The sequence below is a fragment of the Acanthochromis polyacanthus genome, chromosome 16 (assembly GCF_021347895.1).
Source record: "Acanthochromis polyacanthus isolate Apoly-LR-REF ecotype Palm Island chromosome 16, KAUST_Apoly_ChrSc, whole genome shotgun sequence".
Taxonomy (NCBI): Eukaryota; Metazoa; Chordata; class Actinopteri; family Pomacentridae; genus Acanthochromis; species Acanthochromis polyacanthus.
The window spans coordinates 16,457,154-16,470,481 of NC_067128.1; the positions used below are offsets into that span (position 1 = coordinate 16,457,154).

A 13,328-nucleotide genomic window follows, 5' to 3' on the forward strand; every position below is an offset into this window, starting at 1 on the left:
AAAACATTCATACACCATGATGGCGCTATTCTTCACTATTGGGTCGTTGCTGACCAGAGATTAACTGGACACTGAACTTAAAAAAAAGCAGTAAGCTAAAATGAAAACTGAGGTTTTATTACCTTTACCTCATTCTAATTACGAAATCAATGAGTATTTTTAATCAGTGATGAGACAAAGTAACTAAGACGAGCAACACAAATATAACCAATTTGATTCATCTGTATTTATTCTTTACACAAAATGTAATCTTAATATTATATTCTGCACAAAGCAGCATACTTATTTGACCTAGCTGTAATGTTTTTATTTAATCCTCTAATGTAATCACACATGTAAACACGTATAATGTAAAAAAAAACAACTTGTACCTGAAAACCACAGTTACTGTCAGGTGATGGGTAACTTTGCATTTACATTCTCATCAAACAACACGAACATTTTTTCAACTGCATCTTAAAACAATACAGACAGGTGTGTTACAGTGAAAGAATTATCAGTTTCTGTTACTACTTGCCACAAAGAAAGACATTTCATTGTAAGTGATAAAGGCCAACATATTTAGAGTTGATTCTGTGTAAATATTAATAGATAGATAAGGGTTAAGCAGTCTGAATTACAGCATTATAAAATTGTATTTTCAGCTCAGCAGCAAAGACGAAAAAGCTGTCAAAACCACTTCAACCTCTGTTACTATGTCACTGCTCTCGTCCAATGATGGTCTGCCAGCACTCTCCAATCCAGTCAACCTGTAGGCATCATTCCTTCAATTCACTGCACTTCTCTTCTTTCTCCCAGGCTGTTCAATGTGGGCCCTCCTCCTCCTCCACATCTCCACCTCATCCAGATGTTCAGAGCACCACAACCAGTCAGCTGCCATCTTCCCATCACCACCAACCTCTAGACACTTTGGGGTCCTGTATTCGTCTCCTATCCTAATCCTCAAAACTATGACCTTCTTGCATGTTAAAAACAAAGGATGAAGGGAAGAAGTACTTGGAACTCGATGAAACCACAGTAAGAACATTTTCTTTTAACTGTACAAAATGACTGAAACTATCTTGATGTTCTTTAAAACAGATGGGATCTCTTTCAACAGCTGAAGCCTCATTTTAACAAATGTTTGGATGCACTTTAGTGTAAAACAGGACTAACACGGACCTTACATCAGGACGACTTCTTTGCAGTCATTTTCTTCTCTGTTGTGTTCCAGATATATCACTGATTTAAAGCCTCACAATAATAATACAGTCACACTAATAACACAGGACAGTAGCTATATGTTTGCATTAGATTGCACATGCATGATGTAACATGCTTATTTTGTCACTTTTGTGATGATAGCTTACCATGATTCCTTTTGGTTTTGTCATGCTTGTTATAGATGGAGCATTTTCATTACAAAAATAGAGATTAACACAATGAAAGCCACCCCTAATAACGCTGTTAAAATACCTAAAGAAATCAGCATTGGAGTATTCATCATACCTAGAATAAAGAAAAACAACAAGTCATTAACAACTCAAACAAGAGAGAACCAACATAACAATAATAAAGATACTATATTAAAAATACATATAATACAAATAGTTTTGACCATCAGTCCTGTCATGTTTTTTTTATTTGTTTGTTTGTTTGTTTGTTTGTTTTTATCTCATGGACAGAGCAACACTAATTATATAAATTTTACAGTGAATTAACGCAAGAAATCAATTATCAGAAGGAAGGAAACCAATGTCCAGTTTAAGTAATCAAAATGTCCACGACTGTAGGGTTCACAACGGACACTTTGGACTGCAATTTAGAATAGTTTCAACATACTGTGTGTCTTTGTTTTTACTTCCAAATAAGTGGTTTATGTGATTTTAGGAATAGAAATGCTGTTAGCTTCCAGTTGATAAGAAAACAAAGGTGATTCTTCTGCTCATAACAGTGAAGGAGGTTTTAATTTAACTTCACAGCAGCTATGAAGAGGAGTACTAAACAAACCTAATACTAATAACTGTGAGACAAGATTTACAGGAGACTTGAGAAAAATCTGATCTGTAACCTGAAGTTCATCATTACTGTCATACTTACATCTCGAGAAGATTCGGCAGAGAAAGTGCTGAAAGAAAGAAAAAAAAAAAAACAATAAAAGGTTTTAATGATTTGAAACAGATTCCAATATGTGCATCATTTCTGATGTGGAGCACAGTGACCTGTTTTCAGGAAATCTAGTCTTTACCTGGGAAACTTGAAAAAAGTTGGAGAATTCATGCCACATCTTATCATTGAGGTCACAACTGAGGAGTTTGTTCTCGTGAAACAGACAGTCCACAGTGAGGAGAATGTTTGGATTCTGCACCAGTCTGCTGCTTGGAGCTATAACATGGTGACGATTGAAGGTGTGATGCATCACCACCAGAACTGCTGGTTTACCAGCTGTAAGCACAGACAGAACATGAAGAAATGAGTCAGGAACCAGATGAAACACACAGGTTTGATGACTCCACCTGCAGCTCATGATGCAGGGCTTTAAATCCATGTGTGGCTCTTTCCTCTATGCTGTATGTGTCTCTGTTCAGCTCCTGGTGAGTTTTCTGAAATATTTATTTCCTGTGTTTTTACTTCTCACATTACATTTCTAAATCATTGCCTTTATAGAACAGCATCTTATCTAAATGAGACAGAAGTAAACACCAAATGCAGGATCAGTCACTTACAGATACGTTTTAATTACTGTGGTATTTACTTTCTCTTAATCATTTGGAGGCATGAATCAGTTCACTATAATGGCAGAGGCACTGGAGAAGCTCATCTAAATAACTTCATTTCAAACTCATTTTCACCAGGTTGTGGGCTCTGTGCCTGGAGGTCACTAATCAGTGTGAAATTTGCCAAACACTGACCAAAGGAACTCCTTACCAGGAATGTGGTCCAGAGCCTCGCTGATGTCTGTTCCAACTCGTGAAGCAACAGGACAGAAAACCAGAAGGTAATCACACTGTTCAGGAGACATCACCTCAGTTTGGCCTCCTCTTTTAAACTCTTTAACAATGGGTCGGTGAGCGCCGTTCGCAGTTCCCACTACGATGACAAAGAACTTTTTCCACGACACTTAAAAGAATCAGAGATATTATTTTAGTCATTATTGAGCTGAAACATCATTTAGTGTAGCCACACTACATGAAAGAGGTGAAGAAAATATTGTCAAATTATTATATTATAGCAAGGTGTAGCTTAAATAACAAACATTTTGTGAACTTCATCACAGTGTTTCTTTATTTTTGCGTCACTAGAGGTGTTCAATAGATGAATGAACAAATCTTCAAACTATCACCAAGCAAAATTCAAATTGAACTGAATCAGCTGGTGGCTTTTTGTATCCAACCTTCTTTAAACATTTACTGTCAGTCAAAGTGTCATTGTCAGTCAAGTAGAGATACAAAAGTTTGCTAGTTCCTGGTTAAAAGTTAATACACATCTGCAGAGAAGCACTAACTCTGCTGCAGACAGATAAATACCAAATATTTAAGCTGAAGAGTTTCCATTTCTACCCTGTCAGTCCACTTCAGATTCTTATGCATGTTGTCTCATTCATAACAGAAAGTGATCCTGAGATGAAATAAAGGTGTGTAGTTTTTGCATTTCACTCTACTGATCCCCACTACAGTACCGGTATTTGTTACACCTAAAACTATTGTCATTTTCCTGAATTTTTGCTAAATTAACAAATGGTCACTTATTATCAGTTCATATTTATTGTGAAGCAACCATGTAAACCATGCTAAGAGAGGCCTGGTTTGGCATCGTTTTGTGTCAAACACTTGGAACAAGTAACAGATTGGATTAGATGTCATGTATTGTTCTTTGCCATGTTGTTCTTTGTTTGTTTGCTTGTTTGTTTGTTTGTTTTGTTTTGTTCTGATACTGTCACTTGGGGGCAAATTGTATCAGCAGGTCATTCTTGAAGAGACATTTAAGTTTTGTTTTGATCTGAAATATTTTTTTGTTTCACGTATCTAAACGTGAAAACACAAAAGAAGGGTTTAAAGTTCATGTGATAAACTTGGTACCAAAGAGTTGCTTTCTTACACATCCAGTAGACTCAGGGTAGCATTAGCATTTGTGTGTGTTTCTGACCTGGAAATGTAGCCTACTATGAGTTCAAGTTCCACTCTCATTTTAGCTCTGTTTTGGTCTCCACCATCTCTCAGTTCAGCTGCTAAATGCTCCAGTCACCAGTTTGTTGTTAACTTTGTCCGTCTGCTGTCTGATACTGTCAGGTTGTGTACAGTAGAGCTTTCCTGGCCCCAGCAGCTGCCTGCTGTAGCTGAAAACTCAAACTGCAGAGTCACAAATATCTGCAGGCTCATCAGTCTATGAGCAACTTGTTTCACATAGAAGTAGTCAGACACTGATGAGATGAAAAGACTGGTACAGCTGCTTTACATGATATTTGTTGTAACTAAGTGAGGTTTAAAACTGTAAATTCATTTTCTCACCATTTTCTATGCTCGGGGTCGAGTTCCTGAAGAAGGATAAAGAAAAACAGAGGACCCTTTAGTCAACATCACTCTAAATAAAGCACATAGGTGTATATGCATCACAAACTCTCTTGTCGCAGCTACACTACAAGTGTTTCACTGCCCAGGAGTCAATAGTATGTGTCTGCAGCACCGGAAGATACTTTATCAGGACCACACTCATCAGAGTCCTTTGTTTGGACAGCACCTACTGCAATAGATGGCAGCTGAAGTGTGTGACTTCTGGCTTTATGGGCTGATTACGTGCAATATACTACTTATAGTTTCAAAGATTTATTCAAGAAGCATTCCACACAACGTGCTACTTGATGTTGAAGCACTTAAAAATTACCATGTTATGGCTTTAAATGTTTATTCCAAAATTCTGCTTGCATTCAGCAATTTCAATAAATAGACAAGCAAACAAGCTACAAGTTGGTTTTGCAGCAGTCATTAGTGTAAACATGACAGTTACAGTGCTGACAAGTTAAAAAAAAGTTTGCTATTCACACTTCAGCAGGTTAACTGTGCTGCACAAGTGAAGACATCAGAACTGTTGTTAACGTTAAACAAATATAACTTGATTTACATTCACTACTTGTGCTGTGACTATTTCTGGCAAGAAATTAGGTCTTTGACTCATTCAACTCAGCAGATGACGAAAAAACCACAAATCCTAGAAGTGACAACTGTGATCCTGAGATTGCAACGGCCTGTGCTGCAGACACTCGACTGCCAGATGACACAGCTGTAAATATTTAAACTGGAATCACCTAAAATACTTCAAAACAGAGTAGAAACTCAGCAGGTCACAGCCTCATGGGGGTTATTGAAAATATTTCTAAAGTGATTACTTACGGAATACGTTGATAATTTCCTGGGCTCTCTGGCATTTTCCTTCTACGCAACGCAGACTTCTGAACAGCTCCTCTCTGACAGTGAAACACTTTCACTTTTGTTTTAAAGGAAAACAGACTTCCTCAAGCAGACCACTAGAGGGCTCTGGATACACTCCATCCATCCATCCATCCATCCATCCATCTATTCTCTTTACACCGCTTTATCCTCACTAGGGTCACGGGGGTGCTCAGCTGGGATAGGCTCTTGATACAATCGTACTGTGTTATTCATACAGTGTTTATACAGTGTTTACTTTCATGAAGGGGACAGAGTATTATAACGTATGTACAGTCCAGTACAACACCAGCTGTGAGTTTGATGCTAAAATATGTCACTGAACTGAGCATTTGTCTTGGCGCTACATTTGTAATATTTACAGGGCTGCATGTTTTATTGTTGTCTCGCACAAATGTCAAATTTTATTCAGGTCACTTCAGAGAAGGCTTTTTAGGATCTTTCTTAATTTGACTCTGTTCATCCATTCAGTCTGATCAGACTCCTTTTCTCATTCATCAAAAAAAACCCACATACTTATTTCTCTAAGCTGTTTGTTTTTATTTAATCTGCATATTTAATCTGATAATGTCATCACATATTTAAACACATATAATGTCACAAACTTGTATCTCAGAAGTGCAGTTACTGTCAGGTGATGGGTAACTTTGCATTTACATTCTCATCAAACAACACAAACATTTTTTTTTCAACCGCATCAGATATATCACTGATTTAAAGCCTCACAACAATAATACAGTCACACTAATAACACAGGACAGTAGCGACATGTTTGCAGTTGACTGCACATGCATGATGTAACATGCTTATTTTGTCAATTTAAGGAAAAAATATTGCAACAATAGCGTATCATGATTCCTTTTGGTTTTGTCAGGCTCGGGATTCATGGAGAATGTGCGCTACTGCAAAAAAGAGTGAAACAAAAAAAGCCGCCCCTAATGAAGCTAGAAAAATACCGAAACAAATCATCCCTAGAGTATTCGTCATACCTAGAAAAAAGAAAAACAAAGCAATGAGCCCTCTAGAGTCATTTACAACTCAAACAACACAGAACCAACATAGCAATAATAAAGATACTGTTTTTTTTGTATTTGTTAGTTTTTTATCTTATGGACAGAGCAACACCAATTATATTGTTTTTACAGTGAACTAACGCAAGAAATCAATTATCAGAAGGACGTAAACCAATGTCCAGTTTAAGTAATCAGAACTGATCTAGAGGGATAAATGTGACCATACTTAAAATATTCACAAAAATCACGTTATATGGACTCCTCAAACTGTAGGGTTCACAACGGACACTTTGGATTGCAATTTGGAATAGTTTAAACATACTGTGTGTCTTTGTTTTTACTTTCAAATAAGTGGTTTATGTGATTTTAGGAATAGAAATGCTGTTAGCTTCCGGTCGATAAGAAAACAAAGGTGATTCTTCTGCTCATAACAGTGAAGGAGGTTTTAATTTAACTTCACAGCAGCTATGAAGAGGAGTACTAAACAAACCTAATACTAATAACTGTGAGACAAGATTTACAGGAGACTTGAGAAAAATCTCATCTGTAACCTGAAGTTCATCATTATTGTCACACTTACATCTCGAGAAGATTCGGCAGAGAAAGTGCTGAAAGAAAGAACAAAAATAAAACAATAAATAGCTGTAATAATTTTTAACAGACTGCAACATGTGCATCATTTCTGATGTGGAGCACAGTGACCTGTTTTCAGTAAATCTAGTCTTTACCTGAGAAACTCCAAGAAAGTTGTAGACTTCATGCCACATCTGATCATTGAGGTCACAACTGAGGAGTTTTTTCTCATGAAACAGACAGTCCACAGTGAGGAGAATGTTTGGATTCTGCACCAGTCTGCTGCTTGGAGCTATAACATGGTGACGATTGAAGGTGTGATGCATCACCACCAGAACTGCCGGTTTACCAGCTGTAAGCACAGACAGAACATGAACAAATGAGTCAGGAACCAGATGAAACACACAGGTTTGATGACTCCACCTGCAGCTCATGATGCAGGGCTTTAAATCCATGTGTGGCTCTTTCCTCTATGCTGTATGTGTCTCTGTTCAGCTCCTGCTGAGTTTTCTGAAATATTTATTTTCTCTATTTTTATTTCTCACATTACATCTCTAAATCATTGCCTTTATAGAACAGCATCTTATCTAAATGAGACAGAAGTAAACACCAAATGCAGGATCAGTCACTTACAGATACGTTTTAATTACTCTGGTATTTTTCAACATACTTTCTCTTGACTATTAGGAGGCATGAATCAGTTCACTATAATGGCAGAGACACTAGAAAAGCTCATCTAAATAATTTCATTTCAAATTCATTTTCACCAGGTGGTGGGCTCTGTGCCTGGAGGTGACTAATCAGTGAGAAATTTGCCATTCAGTGACCAAAGGAACTCCTTACCAGGAATGTGGTCCAGAGCCTCGCTGATGTCTGTTCCAACTCGTGTAGCAACAGGACAGAAAACCAGAAGGTAATCACACTGTTCAGCAGACATCACCTCAGTTTGGCCATCTCGTTTAAACCCTTCAACAATGGGTCGGTGAGCGCCATTCGTAGTTCCCACTACTTTGACATGGAACTTTTTCCGCGACACTTGAATCAAAAAGATTATTTAAGTCATTATTGAGCTTAAACATCATTTAGTGTAGCAACACTACATGAAAGAGGTGAAGAAAAATCTTGTCAAATAGTTTCATTTTAGCAAGATTTACCCTAATTAACAAATGTATTGTAAAATGCATCACAGTGTTTCTTTAGTTTTGTGTCACTGGAGGTGTTCAATATATGAATGAACAAATCTTCAAACCATCACCAAGAAAATTCAAACTGAACTGAATCAACTGGTGGCTTTTTGTATCCAACCTTCTTTTCCTGATGAGTCAAAGTGTCATCATCAGTAAAGTAGAAATACAAAAGTTTGTTCATTCCTGGTTAAAAATTAATACTGGTTCTTACACATCCAGTAGACTCAGGGTAGCATTAGCATTTGTGTGTGTTTCTGACCTGGAAATGTAGCCTACTATGAGTTCAAGTTCCACTCTCATTTTAGCTCTGTTTTGGTCTCCACCATCTCTCAGTTCAGCTGCTAAATGCTCCAGTCACCAGTTTGTTGTTAACTTTGTCCGTCTGCTGTCTGATACTGTCAGGTTGTGTACAGTAGAGCTTTCTTGGCCCCAGCAGCTGCCTGCTGTGGCTGAAAACTCAAACTGCAGAGTCACAAATATCTGCAGGCTCATCAGTCTATGAGCAACTTGTTTCACATAGAAGTAGTCAGACACTGATGAGATGAAAAGACTGGTACAGCTGCTTCACATGATATTTGTTGTTACAGCTAAGTGAGGTTTAAAACTGTAAATTCATTTTCTCACCATTTTTTATGCTCAGGGTTGGGTTCCTGAAGAAGGATAAAGAAAAACAGAGGATCTTTTAGTCAACATAACAGTACTCATTACTTGTGCTGTGACTATCACTGGCAAGAAATTAGGTCTTTGACTCATTCAACTCAGTCGATGACGAGAAAACCACAAGTCCTGGAAGTGACAGCTGTCATCCTGAGATTGCAACGGCCTGTGCTGCAGACACTCTTACTGTGCAGATGACACAGCTGTAAATATTTCAAGCTGCACAATCTAAAATACTCCAAAACAGAGTAGAAACTCAACAGTTCACAGCCTCATGGGGGTTATTGAAAACATTTTTAAAGTGGTTACTTACGGAATAGGTTGATCATTTCCTGAAGTCTCTGGCATTTTCCTTCCACGCAATGCAGACTTACAGTTCCTCTCTGACAGTGAAACACTTGAACTTTTATTTTGCGACAACACACTTCCTCAAGCAAGAAGGGTGTATCTGCAGACCCGGACGCTGCACACTTCCGTTCGCATATTTAGAGCAGCTTTTAAAAGTTACCACAATAGATGATCACTTAAGTGCACAAGACACAGTTGAAATGCAGAACTTGCAGCTTTAAAGGATGATTTCACTCAAAATATACTTAGAATTTAATTCTTTTTTTTCAAGGAGTTTTTAACTTTCAACGACGACGACGAAAATAAGAACTGTCTTGGTTACCTGGGCAAAGAGGACTGTTGTTGTTGTTGTTGTTGTTGTGCTGTTTATGTGCTGTGTCCGAGCGGTTCTGAGCCAGAAGTAAACCTCACATTCATTGCAAAGCTTTGTGCGGACATTCGATTACTTTACAGACTGTATTAGTTTTGAATTGCATGAAGTTTGGCTAACACCTGTGCAAACTACTGTTAAAATCTACTGCCTCCATTTGCATGGAAAGTGTTCGTGTAGTTTGAGGAATAAAGAGACAGAAACTAGGCATTTATTCCTGCTAGAAATTCCTGTCTGAAGCGTGACTAACTATCCCAGCTAATAGTGACCTGTGTTATCTTTTGCTAAAGCAGACGGACAGTTAAGTTGGTTTATCCACGTTTTTGTTCTAAGCTATTTATTCAACATTTCAGTTACTTTTGAACTACTTAAACTGAAGTTGAGTACAATTCAGTAAATAATATTTTTGTCGTGATATGTTTACAGACAATGAAACAGAGAGGAGACATTCAGCACTTTTTCATTAATAGAAGTCAGTAGGTCAGAGCAGGGACAGTGCAGGTCAGACTGACAGCTCCAGAGAGGGCCAGGGTCAGTCTGAATGCAGCCAGGGAGCATCATGTGTTGTTGGGTCAACCATCCAAGGCCAGAGCAGCAACCATGAACCTCCAGGTGAAAGTACAGGTATGAGAAAAGTGATGCACTTGTATTTATACCATATAGTATTATTTATTTGCTGCTCTGCCATAGCAGAGTAAATTATAATGACTAAACTACCTACTCTAAATGACAAAACTGATGGCACTGAATTCTGTGCAGTTTTAAAATGTGTCTCTGTTAAATGTCTGCAATTTATGCCACATTGTAAAATTGTATTTTTTTCTTCAATTTAAAGAAGTATTGACTCTATTTTAATCCATACCTTTAGAAGCACCAGTGGAGGAGCTGGACACTTCAGACCCTGATGACTGTCCATTCATCCATTCTCTATACACTGCTTTATCCTCACTAGGACCCTGATGACTGTTCGGAATCGAACTCTTTAGACTGTGCAAAATTACAGTCGCCCTGCCTGTAAGCACAGCTGCTTGCGAATGCAGCTTTTCAGCACTGAAACTGATTTTAAAAAAAATTTAAAAAAAAAAAATCATTTGTGCACCACCATGAACAATGACAGACTGAGGGACTTTGGGGTGCTAAGTGTGGAGTCCAGCAGAGCCAAGGCCTTGGATATGGAGGTTGTTTAGTAGCCGACATGATCATTTTGAAGTGGGTTTGCCTCGAAAAAAAAAGAAATTTGAAATTGCACTATGAAAATGTAGTGATGTATGTTCTGATTAAGACAGATTACTGTGCACAACCAAGGACCAGAGGTGAGCACTAGGTACTTACTAAGAGTAAATAACTTCGCTCACTGTGAAAGTGTACTGGGAGCAACTTTTTCTGATTTCTGTGCAGAACACTATGATGTTTGGTGAGCTGTGTACTATCAAATGATTTAAGAATACGGAGTATTGTTACTGCTTATTATTGTTTTCAGGTTTACTATTGAATGTGTAGAGTGCTGCTTATTGTAGTTTATTTTATTATTTTAAAATTTACATTACTGCACAGAACATTTCTGATTATTTTACCACAGATCAGGGGTACAGATTGTTGTTGTTCCCTGTGTATTGGGTCGTACTCATTTTAATTAAGACTGATTAGCATACAGAACCCTATGATGTTTGTGGTTTACAGCTGAGAACTGGTTGCTAAAGGTACAGAATATTATTTCTAGTTTATGTGTGATAATTGGCAGTAAACTAAGAAGTGGAAATCCACAGGGTTGTAAATAGTGCTGCTCTTGCACAATATGTCACTTAATTGCCCTCAGGATACTGTCATTGAGCTAATTAGTTTTACATAACAGGCAGATGCTGCAGCTAATGATGCTGTAATTCACATAAACAAGGAAACAAGTCCATCATAATATGAATGTTAACAGTCCAGCTTTCCTTGTGGGTTAAAGAGTCAAAAAAAACATGAAAAATACTTTGTAAAAGCGAGAGGTCGGAAGCAGCTTTCATTTTTTCTTATAACTTTTTGGTGGCCCCCCCAAATATCTGTTGCACCCCCCCGTGCCCCTCCCACTAAAATTAATCTGCCTCCACCCCTGCTCTCTCCGTGCAGCTTCCGGCTCTGCAGACACATACTATTGCCTCAAGCAGACCACTAGAGGGCTCTTGATACAATCGTACTGTGTTATTTATACAGTTCAGCCTCCTGGCTGTTTACTTTAATGAAGGGGACAGAGTATTATAACGTATGTACAGTCCAGTACAACACCAGCTATGAATTTGATGCTAAAATACATCACTGAACTGAGCACTTGTCTTGGCGCTACATTTGTAATATTTACCGGGCTGCATGTTTCATTGTTGTCTTGCACAAATGTCAAACTTTATTCAGGTCACTTCCGTGAAGGCTTTTTAGGATCTTTCAGATCTTTTAGGATCTTCAGCCATTCAGTCTGATCAGACTCCTATTCTCACTGATCAAAAAAATAAAATAAACGAAAAAAACAGCATAATTATTTCACCAAGCTGTTTTATTCTTATTCAATCTGCATATGAACACAAAAAAAAGACATTTTACTGTAAGTGAAAAAGGGCAACACAGTCAGTCTTGATTATTATTATTATTAATAGATAATGTGAGGTTTCAGCAGTCTGAATTAAAGCACTATAAAATTATACACTGCTCAAAAAAATTAAAGGAACACTTTGAAAATACATCATATTTCAATACGGGGAAAAAACAAACTGGATATTAGCATTGATATGGACTGGATAATGTGTTAGGAATGAAAAGTGCCACATTGTTTGATGCAAATGAAAATTATCAACCCCCCAGGAGGGCTAAATTCAAAACACCCCAAAATCATAGAGAAAAACTGATGTGGCAGGCTAGTCCATCTTGCTGAAATTCCTTGGCAACAACTCAAAATGGTATTCAGTAGTTTGTATGGCCTCCATGTGCTTGTATGCATGACTGACGATGCCGGGACAAACTCTGAATGAGACGACAGATGGTGTCCTGGGGTATCTCCTCCCAGAACTGGACCAGGGCATCACTGAGCTCCTGGACAGTCAGGAGCAACCTGATGGTGTCGGATGAAACAAAACATAATGTTCCAAAGGTGTTCTATTGGATTCAGGTCAGGTGAGCGTGGGGGCCAGCTAATGGTATCAGTTCCTTCATCCTCCAGGAACTGCATGAGTTCTCTTACCACATAAGACTGGGCATTGTCGGGCACCAGAAGGAATCCAGGACCACTGCACCAATGTAGGGTCTGACAATGGGTCAAAGGATTTCATCCTGATACCTAATGGCAGTCAGAATGCCATTGTCCAGCCTGTAGAGGTCTGTGCATCCCTCCATGGATATGCCTCCCCACACCATCACTGACCCACCACCAAACCAGTTATACTGAACAATGGTACAGGCAGCATAACGTTCTCCACGGCTTCTCCAGACCCTTTCATGTGTCACATGTGCTCAGGGTGAACCTGCTCTCATCTGTGAAAAGCACAGGGCATCAGTGGTGGACCTGCCAATTCCTGTGTTCTATGGCAAATGCCAGCCGAGCTCCACGGTGCCAGTCAGCGAGCACAGCGGGCACGAGAGGACGCTGGGCCCTCAGACCACTCTCATTACAACTCTTTCTGATTGTTTGATCAGAGACATTCACACCAGTGGTCTGCTGGAGGTCATTTTGTAGAGCTATTGCAGTGCTCATCCTGGTCCTCCTTGCACAAAGGAGCAGATACCTGTC

At 38.6% G+C, this 13,328-nt stretch overlaps 1 long non-coding RNA gene across 1 annotated transcript in view; it reads left to right on the forward strand.

The window, feature by feature from the left end:
- The window catches only part of LOC110950242 (uncharacterized), a 39,207-nt gene that overhangs the window by 19,560 nt on the left and 6,319 nt on the right, over positions 1–13,328 (forward strand). The window contains exons 4-6 of the long non-coding RNA XR_007947442.1: positions 799–1,017; positions 2,312–2,977; positions 7,780–7,922. This is a non-coding gene — a long non-coding RNA (uncharacterized LOC110950242). The remainder of the gene's footprint in view (positions 1–798; positions 1,018–2,311; positions 2,978–7,779; positions 7,923–13,328) is intronic.